The sequence below is a fragment of the Macrotis lagotis genome, chromosome 2 (assembly GCF_037893015.1).
Source record: "Macrotis lagotis isolate mMagLag1 chromosome 2, bilby.v1.9.chrom.fasta, whole genome shotgun sequence".
Classification (NCBI taxonomy): domain Eukaryota; kingdom Metazoa; phylum Chordata; class Mammalia; order Peramelemorphia; family Peramelidae; genus Macrotis; species Macrotis lagotis.
Genome location: NC_133659.1, coordinates 274,942,934 through 274,956,907, shown reverse-complemented (window position 1 = coordinate 274,956,907; position 13,974 = coordinate 274,942,934). Strand labels below are relative to the sequence as shown.

Sequence of the window (13,974 nt, the reverse complement as noted above, 5' to 3'; positions counted from 1 at the left end):
TCAGACTGTAAAAAAAATATATTTATATATGTGTATGTGCATATATGTATATTTAGATAGATAAATAGATGATAAATAGATATAGTTATGGATATAAATAGACTGTGGATATATACATACATATATATGTGAAATAGGCAGCCAGCAGGTGCAATAGATAGAACACTGAGCTTAGAATCAGGAAGACTCATTTTCATGAGTTCAAATCCAACATCAGATAGACTTGGCAAGTCATCTAACCCTGTTTGCAACAGCTCTTCATCTGAAAAATGAGATGGAGAAGGAAATGGCAAGCCACTCCAGTATTTTTGCAAAGAAGATCCTAAATGGGATTATGAAGAGTAGTATGTGACTAAAATTAAACAATAACAAATTTAGCTAACATGGGAACTTAACACTTCTGTGCTTTCAAGAAATTTTGACATGTGCAAAATAAATTAAAAAATAATTTGAAATATGACACTTTGTAAAGTTTGGTGATGACAAAGGGAGAAACTTTACTGAGAAAGGCCTGAACAACAGGCCTGGATTCAATGACAGGAATATTGTGGACATGCTTCATCATCTTTTCTGTCTCAGATGCCCAAAGAAAACTATCTCCACTATATCTTTTACTCTCTCACCTATATATCCTTTATAGATTCTCCTCATTCTCTTTTTGTCTCCTTTATTCCCTTTTTATGATGACTATTTTTACTGGTAGCTCTTTTTATATTATATCTATTCTTTTCATCCCTATCTCTTGTCCTCCTCCATCTCTACTGTTTCCTTTATTCTTTATAAGAAATACAGTTAATAATCGGAGCAGAGAAAGGAAAAATACAGGTATATCTCTGATATCCAAAGTAGTCATTACAAACTCTTCCTCCTGGTTAAGTGAGATAGAAATGTTGACTTCTAGGGATGGTATCCCAGAGGATGAAAGAATAGGGTAGTAAATTGGAGTACCTCCAATACAGTCCTAAAAGTTGATAGTGAGCAAAGTCTTGATCACTCAAGTTATGCTCCAGGAACAACTTTTCACATGTGTATATGTTTTCTCAATTCATACTATCTCTTTTCTGTTTTGCTGAACTCTCCTATATACTACTCACATAGTAGGAAGAGGGAAAAGAAATGCATTTCTTCTGTGTATATATGAGGAAATGAAGGAAAGAAAACTGGACAAAAATAAAGTAGAAAAATCAAATGGCTTCTTCAAAAATGAAGGGATTTTATTTCTAAGTACAACCACAGACATTAATCATCAAATGAACCATTTGACTGTATCCTCAGCAAGGTTCTTTGATCATCTTATAGCATTTATTAAGTACCATCACTCATTGTCCCAAGTCTTTTTTCCCCAGTAACTTGCAAAAATGGTTTTCAATTCATCCTTTGCAAGCTTTGGAGTACCACAATTTTCTACCACTTTCCATTCCCTTTCCCCTCCCTGTGATGATGATGTTTGCTGTTGGTTCTTAGAGAAGATCATAACATTGGGGTGGGGGGGAGTGATGCCATGATAAGAACATGAATTGAATTTGAGTGAAGGGATGCTGTGCTAAGTCACCAGCCTCACTTTCTCTTCCAGAGTCATCTGGCTGCAGTGACCAGATATGGATCAGGATAACTAGAGATGGCCCTGGATGTGAGGCAGTTAGGATTAAGTGACTTGCCCCAGGGTCACACAGCTAGTAGGTGGCAAGTGTCTGAGGCTGGATTTGAACTCCCTTCCTCCTGACTCCAAGGCCAGTATTCTATCCACAGCACCATATAGATTAAACATGTATGTGTTTAAAACATAAGTTTAACAAATTTCCATATCAGTCATGTTGTGAAAGAAGAATTAGACCTAAGGGGAAAAATCTATGAGAAAGAAAAAAAACATAAAAGAAATTTTTAAAAGTGAACATAGTATGCTTTTCTCTGCATTCAGACTCCCTTGTTTTCTTCTCTGGATGTGAATGACATTTTCCTTAATAGGTCTCTTTCAGTGTTATGCTTGATCACTGAATTGATGATAAGAGATGTGTCCATCACAGTTGATTATCTGATAATGTTGTGTCCCAAGTCCTGAGGAGACAAATAAAGAATTGAAACAATTCCTGTCCTCCTGAAGCATATATTCTATCAGGATGAAAACTTTTTTTTCTAAGCAAAGTTAATATAGGATATATGAAAGATAAAAAAATTGATTTAAAGACAGTACTAACAAAAAAAGGAGGGATCAGGAGAGACCTTTTAAAGTAGGAGTCCTCAGAGATGGAAATGAGGAGAGAATGAATTTCAGATATAGACATGTGGCCTAAAACATACTGTGTAGGAAGAATATAAAATAAGTCATTTTGGATGAAATCATCATATGTAATCAGCTTGGAAAGTTAGACTGAAGTCAAATTGTGAAGAGTTTTACAAAGTAATTCAAAAGTGTTTATTTTCTTCTAAAGACAATGGGGAGCTACTGACGCTTCTTGAGCAGGGGAGTGGCATGTTAGATCTGTGCTGAGACACCAAGAAAGGTTTTTTTCCATTTAACCTTATAGGCAAATAGAAATATATATATTTCCCCCCTCTTCTTAGAATGTGGTAGCCCACAGAAACAACATAGACAGTGCAGACTCTGAGAAAAGCAATTTCTTCATTTTGCACTAGTGGTTCATGATTCAACATGAAGACTTTCAAAAGTGCATTCTCTAGGATTGATGAAATCTTGTGGTATCATTTATGGTTTTCTAGGTAAGAACCTATACTTTCTGGTGATAGTTCTTCTAAACAAATACTGGTAAATCTTTAATGGTCAAGCAAATAACAAAAATATTATTAATAATAATTAACAATGATCATACATCAAACTATAGAAAATGTAAACATCATGGCAGGCTGCAAAATTATAGTATCTACAGATTGCACAGAAAAACATAATGCCAACCTTCATAAACTAATAAATGTCAAAGTTCCATACTGCCAATTGAAATTCAAATATATCTTTGATATTTTAAGATAAAATTATACTAAGATTAAAGTAATGTTTGGAATAACATTAAACTCTAAAAATTTAAGAGAATTTTAAATAAATATTTTCATATTTGATATTCAAAAATTCTAAACCATATGAAATGGAAGCAAATCCAAAGATAGAAATCTAATGGAAGAAATCAAAACCACATGGTATCAGAATTAAGTCCATATAATCACAATTATCCATTATTGAAATTGTACTGAAGATTATTTCAGTGAGCCTACAGAAGATGAACTTAAGTCAGAATTTTTATCCACTTCTACAATTGTCAACAAAACATAAAATAAAAAAGAATAATAATAGTCTAGTGAAATATCCCATGGGCACTTCTATCTGAAATCCATCAATAATTGAATAAAGAGCAAAGATGTACCAGATGCCAGAAAGTACAAAGTTGGGGTAAACAATATTTTTATTAAATATTTTATTAAATAATTATAGAACAAGTCATCTGAAAGTGTCATTTTTTAAACTACCTCGAATCCTTTTACTCAGTTCTGCATTCATGGCTTATTCATATATTTAAAAACCAAAAAACAAACTCCCATGTATTAAAGAATACTAGATCACCAGATGTCTACATTGTAAATTGTTCTTCATGGTTCTCTATGTAAGATATATTAAGAAAAAAAGCCATCAAGGAGAAAATGTGATTGTTTAAATCACAAACACTCTTTTTAAAAAAATGTTATTTATTTTAGACAATGGTGTTAAGTTATTTGCCCAAGACCACGTAGTCAGACAATTATTAAGTGTCTGAGGCTGGATTTGAACTCAGGTCCTCCTGACTCCAGACCTGGTGCTCTATCCACTGCACCACCTAGCTGCCTCACTATGATTGTTAAATCTTCCTATTTAATGGGAAGAACATATGTAGAACAAATAATACTTTTACAATTCTAATCAGTCAAGAAGTATTTATTGTCTTCTATATGACAGATACTCTGTCAAGTGCTGAGGATGCAAAGAGAGGAAAAAGATGACCCCTGCCCTCAAGGAGCTCATAGTCTAGGCTTAATGGATACTTTGCAACAATAAAATAAATAGTAATAGCTATAAAAAATAACAAAACAAAAATCTGTGAAATATAAATGAGACACAGGCCCATCATCCACAACAGCTGCAGAAAGATTAATACTTCCTTATCAAAAAAGGGAAAGATCATTAACAAATGATCTTAAATTACATGAAAGTTTAAAAACTTACAGAAATACTTTTCATTGAGCAATAATAAAGATTGATGGTAGATCACTGGATTTACTATATGTTAATAGCATTAATTTACCTCCATAAGAAACCTGTGAAGAAGCTAAGTTCCAAGAATGAAGTCAAAATATTCTTCATGTATGAAATTCACACAAACCCAATCAACAAAGATTGCACCAATGACTGAGTTGAAATATCAAATTATAGAAATTGAGTTCATGTAATGATTTACTACCAGAAAATATAAAACTCTCATTCTTAAGGACTTCAGGGTTTCTTACTGATGCAGACTTTGAAAAAATAGTCCCAAATTGTACATTTCATTGCTGATTATAGCAATTTAGAACCAAAAGTTAGAAACATGTAATTAAGTAATCAGATTTATGTAGGAAGCTCACTATTCCTTATAGACTGACAGATAAGTGATACTTGTATCATAAAGACAAAACTCACACTATCACTGAGAAATCAATAAATAAGATATACTACAATGGAGTATAAGACCTGATAAACCCATCACCCAACAGATGTAACTTATCCATAAAAATTTTAAGAACAATGTTTTTAATAGATTGATATATTAAATACTCACAACTTCCAAGCTACATTTAATGAAAATTTCTCAAAATACAGAGACTTAATAGAAGAAAAGAAAAGAAAGCTCTGAAAACAGAAAGAAGAAAATATCACTATTGTCATTCTATCTGGTACTGGGGAAAAGTCTTCAACTTAATATTTTTAATCAATTACAGAGATTAATCATTTCTTCACTTGCACAAAGGAAACACATAACATGAGAGAATAATATATCAGAACATCATCTTGTCTCACTATCATTTTCTTTCTATTTTTAGGTGTTAATTTAATTTTTTTTTACTTATGCAACATTCAACTGCAAGTTTCAACATTTACTTCCAAAACCTTGAGTTCCAAATTCTCTCCCTTCCTCCCACTCCACTCCCCTCATTGAGAAAGCAATGGTTTAAAATTGTATAACCATGAAACACATTACTACAATAATTATGTTGTAAAAATAAATATGATTCCTACCCCCCCACACACACACACAAAGAAAGAGAAATTTCAAGAAAAATAAAATGAGAGGAAAAAGGAAGTGTGCTTCAGTCTGTATTGAGACACTGTCAGCTCTGTCTTTGTAATGGATAACATTTTTTTTTATCAAAAGTCCATCAGAGAAATTGATTCAATACTTTTATCACAGTTGTTTATGCTGGTTATATTTTCTTCAATCCTATTCCCCTCCCAACCCCATTTATTCTCTCTCCTTTCACCCTGTTCCCTCCTCAAAAGTGTATTGTATCTGACTACCCTCTTCCACAATCTTCCCTCTCTTCTAACACCTACACCCCCACACCTCCCTTGTCCCCTTTCTCTCATCTTTTTTCCTCTCCTATTTTCCTCTTGGGTAAGAAATTGAGTGTGTATACTATTTCCTCTTTCAACCATTTCTTATGAGAGTAAAGGCTCACTCAACTCTCCTCTACCTTACCCCCTTTTCCACTCCACTACAAAAGCTTTTTCTTGACTCTTTTATGTGAAATAACTTACCCATTCTATCTCTCCTTTCCCTTTCTCCTAGTACATTCCTTTGTCACCATCTTTTGAATATATTACACCAGCAAATTCAACTCCCTCCTGTGCCTTATCTATACAAAGTCCTTGTAACTATCCTAATAAATGAAAAGATTCATATGAATTATCAGTATAATGTTCCCATGCATCAATATACACAGTCCAACATCACTAATTCCCTCATAATTTGCCCTTCTCACTCACCCTCTCTCTACTTCATTTGAGTCCTGTACTAGAGATCAAATTTTCTGTTCAGCTTTGGTCATTTCATCAGGAAAGTTTGTAAGTCCCCTGTTTCATTGAATGTCCATCTTTTCCCCTGAAAGAGGAAATTCAATTTTGCTAGGTAGTTGATTCTTGGTTGTAATCCAAGCTTTTTTGACTTCTGGACTATCATATTCCAAGTCCTATTAGCCCTCAATGTAGACACTGCTAAATTCTGCATTATCCTGATTGTAGTTCCACGATATTTGGATTGTTTAATTTTGATTACTTCTATTATTTTTTCCTTGACCTGGGAATTATGGAGTTTGGCAATGATATTTCTGGCAGTTTTCATTTTGGCATCTATTTAAGGAGGTGATCAGTAGATTCCCTCAAGTTCTATTTTACTCTCTGCTTCTAGAATATCAGGGCAGTTTTCCAGGATTATTTCTTGAAAAAAATGAAGTCTAGGCCCTTTTTCCTGGTCATGACTTTCAAGTAGTCCAAAAACTTTTAAATTTTCTTTCCTGAATCTGTTTTCCCCATGAGATATTTCACATGTTCTTCTAGTTTTTCATCCTTTTGGTTTTGTTTTATTGTGTCTTGATTTCTCACAAAGTCATCTGCTTCCCTTAACTATATTCTGCATTTGAAGTAATTATTTTCTTCAGAGAGCTTTTGTATCTCCTTTTCCATCTGACCAATTCTTCTTTTTAAGGCATTCTTCCTTGAATTGGCCCTTTGGATTGTTTTTCATTTGACTTAAGCTGGTTTTTAAGATGTTATTTTCTTCAGTAATTTTTTTTGTATTTTCTTCACCACCCTGGAGACTTGGTTTTCATGATTTTCCTACATCACTCTCATTTTGCTTTCCAATTTTTTCTCCACCTACCTTACTTGATTTTCAAAAAAAATTTTTGAGCTCTTCCATAACCTGAGACCAATTCATATTTTTCTTGGAGGCTTTGGATTCAGAAGCTTAAATTTTGTTATGTTCTGAGGGTATATTTTGATCCCATTGACAAAGTCATTGTCTGTAGTCAGATTTTTTTCATTTATTGTTTGCTCATTTCCCTAGCCTGTGACTTGATTTTAACTCTTTGTTAAGGTGGAACTCTGCTTCCAGGGTGGAGGATGCACCGTCCCAAGCTTTTGAGGGTTTTTGCAGATGTTTTAAAGGATATCCCCTAGTTGAGGGGACATCCCCAATTTCTTCAAGGTCTTATGAGAGGCTTTGATTGCTCTCCTGGCCCTTGCTCTAGTCTGTGTCTGACTACAAGCACTCCCCTCTGCCCCACATGGCAGTAAAGCTCCTTTTCCCAAGACTGGAACCCCAGACTGGGACCTGAATCTGAGTATGAGCAAGTCCCGTTTCAGAGATAGCAAAGAGACTTCTGTAATCTCCCCCAATCCCCTTTACTATCTGTGGGCTGAGTGCTCTGGAAGCAGCTGCCAGGTGGTTCCCTGCCAGGTGGTTCCTAGAACCTCCTCCTAGGTCTTCACTGAGGTCTGCTCTGGATTGGTTTCCACCCTCATTCTGATGAGGCCGAGTTTTCCTGCTGACCTTCCAATCCCTGAGTTGAGAGGTCTGAAAATTGCCACTGCTGTCATGAACTTAGGTACTCCTAGGACTCAGTCACCTGAAGTCTGTTTCTAGAAGGCTGGAGCTAGTTCACTCTGGCATGGCCCAGGCTGTGCTGTGGCCCTTTCTAACCCCAGTGTAATAGACCTCTCTTATAGATCTTCCAAGTTGTCTTGGGCTAGAAAATTGTTTCACTCAGTCTCTCTGTGGGGTCCACCATTCTAGAATTTGGTTAGTTGGTTTATGTAAAAGTATTTGGAGTGGTCTAGGGGGAGACCTTAAGGGAGTTCCTGCCTCCACTCCACCATCTTGATTGCCCCATCACAATCATTTTCTATCTGAGCTCCTTTGATTAAACAATAATAATATTAAATTCTGCAAAAGAGTTTTAAACCTGTGTGAACCTGCATAGCTTGAAATTCATTGCCATTTCCCTTAAATAGTAATAAATATGACTTCCACATAAAAAAGAAGTGTTAAACCAAATATTATTCATCATTTGATGTACATGCATGAAATTCAGTTATCTGAACTGTTCCTTTTTAAGATGTAATGTTTCTCCAATGATATTAAACTGTCATTTGGACTTGGTAAATGTAAAAATTTTAACATACATATAAGAAAGATAGAAAATGAACACTCTGACCTTCAATCTGAAGATCACTTTGTGCCAATGCATAAAGGTTATATTTACAAATATATTTGTCTCCTTCAAGTAAAATATCTCAAGCTTAAAGGACAAAAAAAAGGTGGTTGTGCATATCAAAAGACCTACTGACATCCCAAAATCAGTTCAGTGAGATAACATTTATGGTAATTAATACCTATACAAAACAGACTTTGATGTGTACTTTTTGAATTATAAAATATATAATGATAAATTTGGAGATTAAGCAAATAACTAATGAAACATTATTTGACTGATATGGGGATTTATTTTTCTTGCCTATGCTTGTTTTTTTTATACAAGTTTAGTTTTTTCATTGTTCATAGGGAAACAAGAGGAAAGGAAAAAAGAGTCCATCATATAGATTTATGTATAGAAGTGAACAGGTTTGTTATGATGACAAGTGGAATCAGGTCATCAAAACTAGAAATTGTATAAATGTTATCCTTAAGTAGTCCAGACTTACTGATCAATGCAAAACATTCATGGAAAAGGTTGAAACATTGCAACTCATTCCTGAGAGTTGAAAAAATATAGTACTTGCAGAATATCTAGTGCCAAGATTTGACCATTTGGAACCTGATATCTTTTATAATACTAACTGATCACAAATGTAGACCTCAACTTACACTTTAAGAAGTCAACAAGTGCCCTTTTTTCTTCCACAGCAGTCAGCTATAATCCCAACTCCCCAGTGACTATGTTGAAAAGACCAGCAATTAGCATTGATCTTGGCTCTACTTATTCCTGTGTGGGAGTTTTCCAACCTGGGAAAATGGAAATCATTGCTAATGACCAAGGAAACAGGACTAACCAAAGCTATGCTGCTTAAATTGACAGAGAGGGTTTAATCAGTGACGCTGCAAAGAATCAAGTTGCAATGAAACTTACCAATATGATTTTTGATCCCAAATCTCTGATTGGTTGGAGATATGATGGAGTTGTACAGTCAGACATGAAACACTGGCCTTTCACGGTGATGAATGATGCCAGAAATCCTAAGGTTCAAGTGGAGTACAAAGGAGAGACCAAAAGTTTTTACCCAGAAGAAGTAAATCCTCTATGGTCTTGACCAAGATGAAAGAAATTGCTAAAGTTTACCTTGGGAAGACTGTCATAAATGATGGTCACTATAACAGTTGACTTCAACAATTCTCAACATCAGGTCAGCAAGAACACTGGTTTCAATGTGCTCCAAATCATCCAACTGCTGCTGCTATTGATCATGACTTGGACAAGAAGGTTAGTGCCAAGAGAAAAGTGTTGATCTTTGACCTTTGATGTGGTACTTTCAATGTCTCCATTCTTACCAATGAAGATGGCATTTTTTTTAGGTCAAGTCCACATCTGGGGACAACCCACTTTGGTGGGGAGGACTTAGAAGACCACATGATATACCATTTCATTGCAAAGTTCAAGTGAAAGTACAAGAAGAACATTAATGAGAGCAAGAGATGTTTGTGATCTGCACACTGTTTGTGAATGTACAAAGTGTACCCTTTTTTTTCAGAACCCAGGTAAATATTGAAATTGACTCCATCTAGAAAGATATCACTTTTTATATATATCAATCATCCAAGTTCATTTCAAAGAACTGGATGCTAATCTTTTCCATAGAACCATGGACCCTGTGGAAAAGGCATTATGAGGTACCAAGCTAGATAGATCACAGTTCTTGTCACTGTGTCATGATGTAGTTCCACTAACAAAACCCAGAAGCTTCTGCAAGACTTCTTCAATGGCAAGGAGCTACACAAGAGTTTCAATCCTAAAGAGGCTGTTACCTGTGGTACAGTTGTCCAGGCTGCCATTTTGTCTGTAGATATATCTGCGAATGTGAAAGACTTGCTACTTGTGGATGTCACTTCATTTTCCCTTGGAATTGAAACTGCTGATGGAGTGATAACAGTGATACTACCATTCCCACCAAGCAGAAACAGATCTTTACCACTTAATTGGACAACCAGTCTGGTATTCTTATTCAGGTTTACGAAGACGAGAGAGCCATGACAAAGGATAGCAACCTGCTTGCCAAGTTTAAGCTCATAGGAATCCCTCCAGCATCCAAGATGTCCTTCAGTTTGAAGTGACATTTGACATTGATGCAAATGACATTCTCAACATTTCTGCTGTGGATAAGAGCACAGACAAGGAGAATGATCACTATCACCAATGACAAAGGTTGCCTGACCGAAGAAGACATTGAGCATATGGTCCAGGAGACTGAGAAGGTTGAGGCTGAGAAACAGACAGACAAGGTATCTTCCAAGAATTCCCTTGAATCTCATGCTTTCAACATTAAAGCTACCATAGAGGATGAAGAAATGCAAGGCAAAATTGGTAATGAAGACAAACACAAGATCCATGACAAATGTAATGAAATAAATCAACTGGTTGGATAAGAAGCAGACTGCTGAGAAGGAGGAATTTGAGCATAAGGAGAAAGAATTGGAGCTCTGTAACCCATCATTACTAAGCTGTACTAGAGTGCAGGGGGAATGCCAAGAGACATGCCAAAAGGAATGCCCAGTGGGTTCCCAGGAAGTGGAGCAGCCCATCTGAAAACTGGAGCAATCACCAGTGAAGATGTTGGCCAAATACACTAGAAGAAAGAGCATACCACACAGCTTTCCAAAAAACTGAAGGACTCAAAACTTGTAGCCAAGGCAGTAGCAATATAAAAGTAACATTTAAGATACTGTTTAAATCTGGAAATTCTGAATACTTGAATGTGTGTAGAGAAGTGAACAATATTGTTCTTCATCAGTACTATAAGCAAGTGAAAATGCAATCCTTTTCCTGGAGAATAAAGTCTATTTAACGTTGGCACCATAAAAACAAAAAGAAGTCAACAATTAAGTAATATTGGAAATAAATGGTTATCATTAACTAAAGGGTTGTTTACAATTGCATAGGGTATAACATTAAGCTATGAAAATTTAATAACAATGTTTTAATAAGTGTAACAAAACTAAATATTTATAATCTTCAGTATAGGTAGATTACAAAGCTTTCAAAATGTAGGAAAATCTAGGAAAAGAAATCAAAACTACACCATACAGGAATAGGATAAGATGCATATCTGCTGTAGATATTTACTGAAAATAGTTTTAGCCTACAGAATATGAACTTACTTCCCAATATTTTAATTCAGTTACAAAGAAAGCTTATTCACTTATGCAGTAGTTCATGAAATTTTAATAAAAAATGATAACTTGTTACTGTTCCCTTCCTCTCTGAACTCCACTTTAAAGAATAAAATAATAAATTGTTTATTATTATTATATTATTATTGTTAATAATATAATAATAATATTATTACTACCCCAGCCATGGTCCCAGTACTTAAATTAGAAACTTTTGTCCCTCCTTATCCAGTGTTTTCTTTATTGATATTTGCAAATGCTTCCAAATTTCACTCATATTTCAAAAATTCTCACTAGATCATACCATCCCTGCTGGTTATCATTTTAAATCTCCTCTCCATTTGCTTAGCCAAATTTCTTGGAGTAAACCTCTACACTTGATGATATTTGTCCTTTGTATCCAAAAAAGACAATGACATCAGGATAGGTGATGCCACAACAAGCACATGAAATGGATTTCAGTGAGGGGATGCTTTGCTAAGTCACCAGCCTCACTTTCTTCTCTAGAGCCATTTGAGTCCAGTGACAAATATGAATCAGGAAACTGGAGATGACCCAGGATGTGAAGCAATCAGGGTTAAGTGACTTACCCAAGGTCACACAGCTAGTCAGTGTCAAGTGTCTGAGACTGTATTTGAACTCCCCCCATCTGGCATTCTATACCTGATACTTTCACTTCCTATTCTTTCACTTATTTCTAACTCCTCTGCAATCTGATTTCAAACCTTATTATTTATTTCTTTCCTCCAAAATTGCCAATATTGTCTTAAATACCAAACCTAATGGCTTTTTTCTCTGTCCTCATCCTTCTTAACTATATCTGCATCATTTGATAATTAACAACCATTTCCTTCTAGTCAATTCTCCTGGATTTTCTTGGTACTGGATTCTTGAAGTTTTTACCCTCCTATTTATTCGACTATTCCTTAGTCTTCTTTGCTGAATCATTATTTATCTGTTAGATTTCATGTATCTGTCCTGGGCACTCTTTTCTCTCTGGGTATTCTCACTAGGTGAACTCATCTGATCCTATGAGTCCAAATATCATCTCTATATAAATGTCCCATAGAACTGTCTAGTCAGCCTTAGTTTCTCTCTCTTGTAGCTTAGTCCCATATCACAACTTCCTACTAGATGTTTTAAACTTGACTATCATCATAGATTTAGAGAGACTATCTAGTTTAATTTCCTCATTTTATAGATAAGTTACAGCATGGTTGATCAAGGTCACCTAGTAAATAAGGGTCTGATTCAAAATTTGAGCCTAGATCTTCAAGACTCCAAGAACAGCTCTCTATTATCCACTGTAATATATTGCCTCTCTCTAAATGATCAAACATGCAGATAAGTCAGTATAAAATATATACAAAGAAAATACAAAGTAATTTGAGAAGGGGGAATTGCTTATAACTGGAAAAGGGAAACATAAGCCAGTTTGCCTAGATCAGAAACTGCATGAATGGGAAGTATTGTAAAGCCAATAAGGAAAGCTAGTATGGAGCCAGAACTTATCCCTCAGTAGTTAAGTTTCTGTAGGACTCTACTAGGAAATTTCAGCCACTTGCCTTGCTTCTGCCTCTTTACAATCAGTAGTAGACATAAGAACTGGAAAGGACCTAGGCAGGGAGTACAGAAGATGGCAGCAGAGAGTCATGTCTACTTGGAATAGAGTTATTTCCAGATTTCATCACAAAATAAAACTGAATATAGTCATATGCTGGCATCAGTGCCTTAGAGATCATCTTCTGGTCTGGGCAAATAATAACTCCAATAATCTGACCATTTATACCTTCCCTGATGCATTTCTGAAGCCAAGCAGTTACTATTCCTTTACAACAAACCAGATGGCTATAATTCACTTACAAAGAAAAGACCCCAAATTAATTCAATGGATTTTAAAGCAGAATTTTGAGCCACTGGATGCTTGGTTGTTAACTCAGGATCCAAGGCCAATATTTTGCCTTCCCAAGCTCAAGGGTAAACGTAAAAATGTTTATACATGGAGATTTTGAGTATCTCTCAAATTGCATTTTTTCTCTAACAATAGAAATTCTCCTAGTTCTTTACTCTGGACTGTCTCATAAAAAATTAAATAAATAAAAAGGCATTCAGTCTTATTATGGTTAGTTTATTTTCTCCTGAAAAGAATTACAAATAATTGACCTTCAATAATCTATTATCCTTCTTTTAGGCAGACAGACACATACACATACACAGACACAGACACACACACACACACACAGACACACACACACACACACACACACACACAGCCCTCAAAAGTGGAGAAGATGAAAATAGCATCCATTCTTTCATTTAAGCATTGTCCCCCCTTCCATTTTATGTCATTCCTCAGATCATAAACCATCAAAGAAGACTAGATCTTTTCACTTACTATTTAAGGTTCTCTATGCTATGACCCCAAACTAGATTTTTTTTTCCAGCTTATCTTTGGTTATACTCTTAAACAAAACTTCCATTTTAGCCAGATTGTTCTCTTGATTATCTCCTAAATTTTCTTTGCACTTTCTGAATTATATTGTTCTCTTTAGAATATAGGAGAAATCTCCCCTTT

General features: G+C 35.2%; 1 pseudogene; it reads left to right on the top strand.

The window, feature by feature from the left end:
• Positions 1 to 8,953: 8,953 nt before the first annotated feature.
• LOC141512232 (heat shock cognate 71 kDa protein-like) lies at positions 8,954 to 10,859 on the top strand (annotated as a pseudogene).
• The last annotated feature ends 3,115 nt before the right edge of the window (positions 10,860 to 13,974 follow it).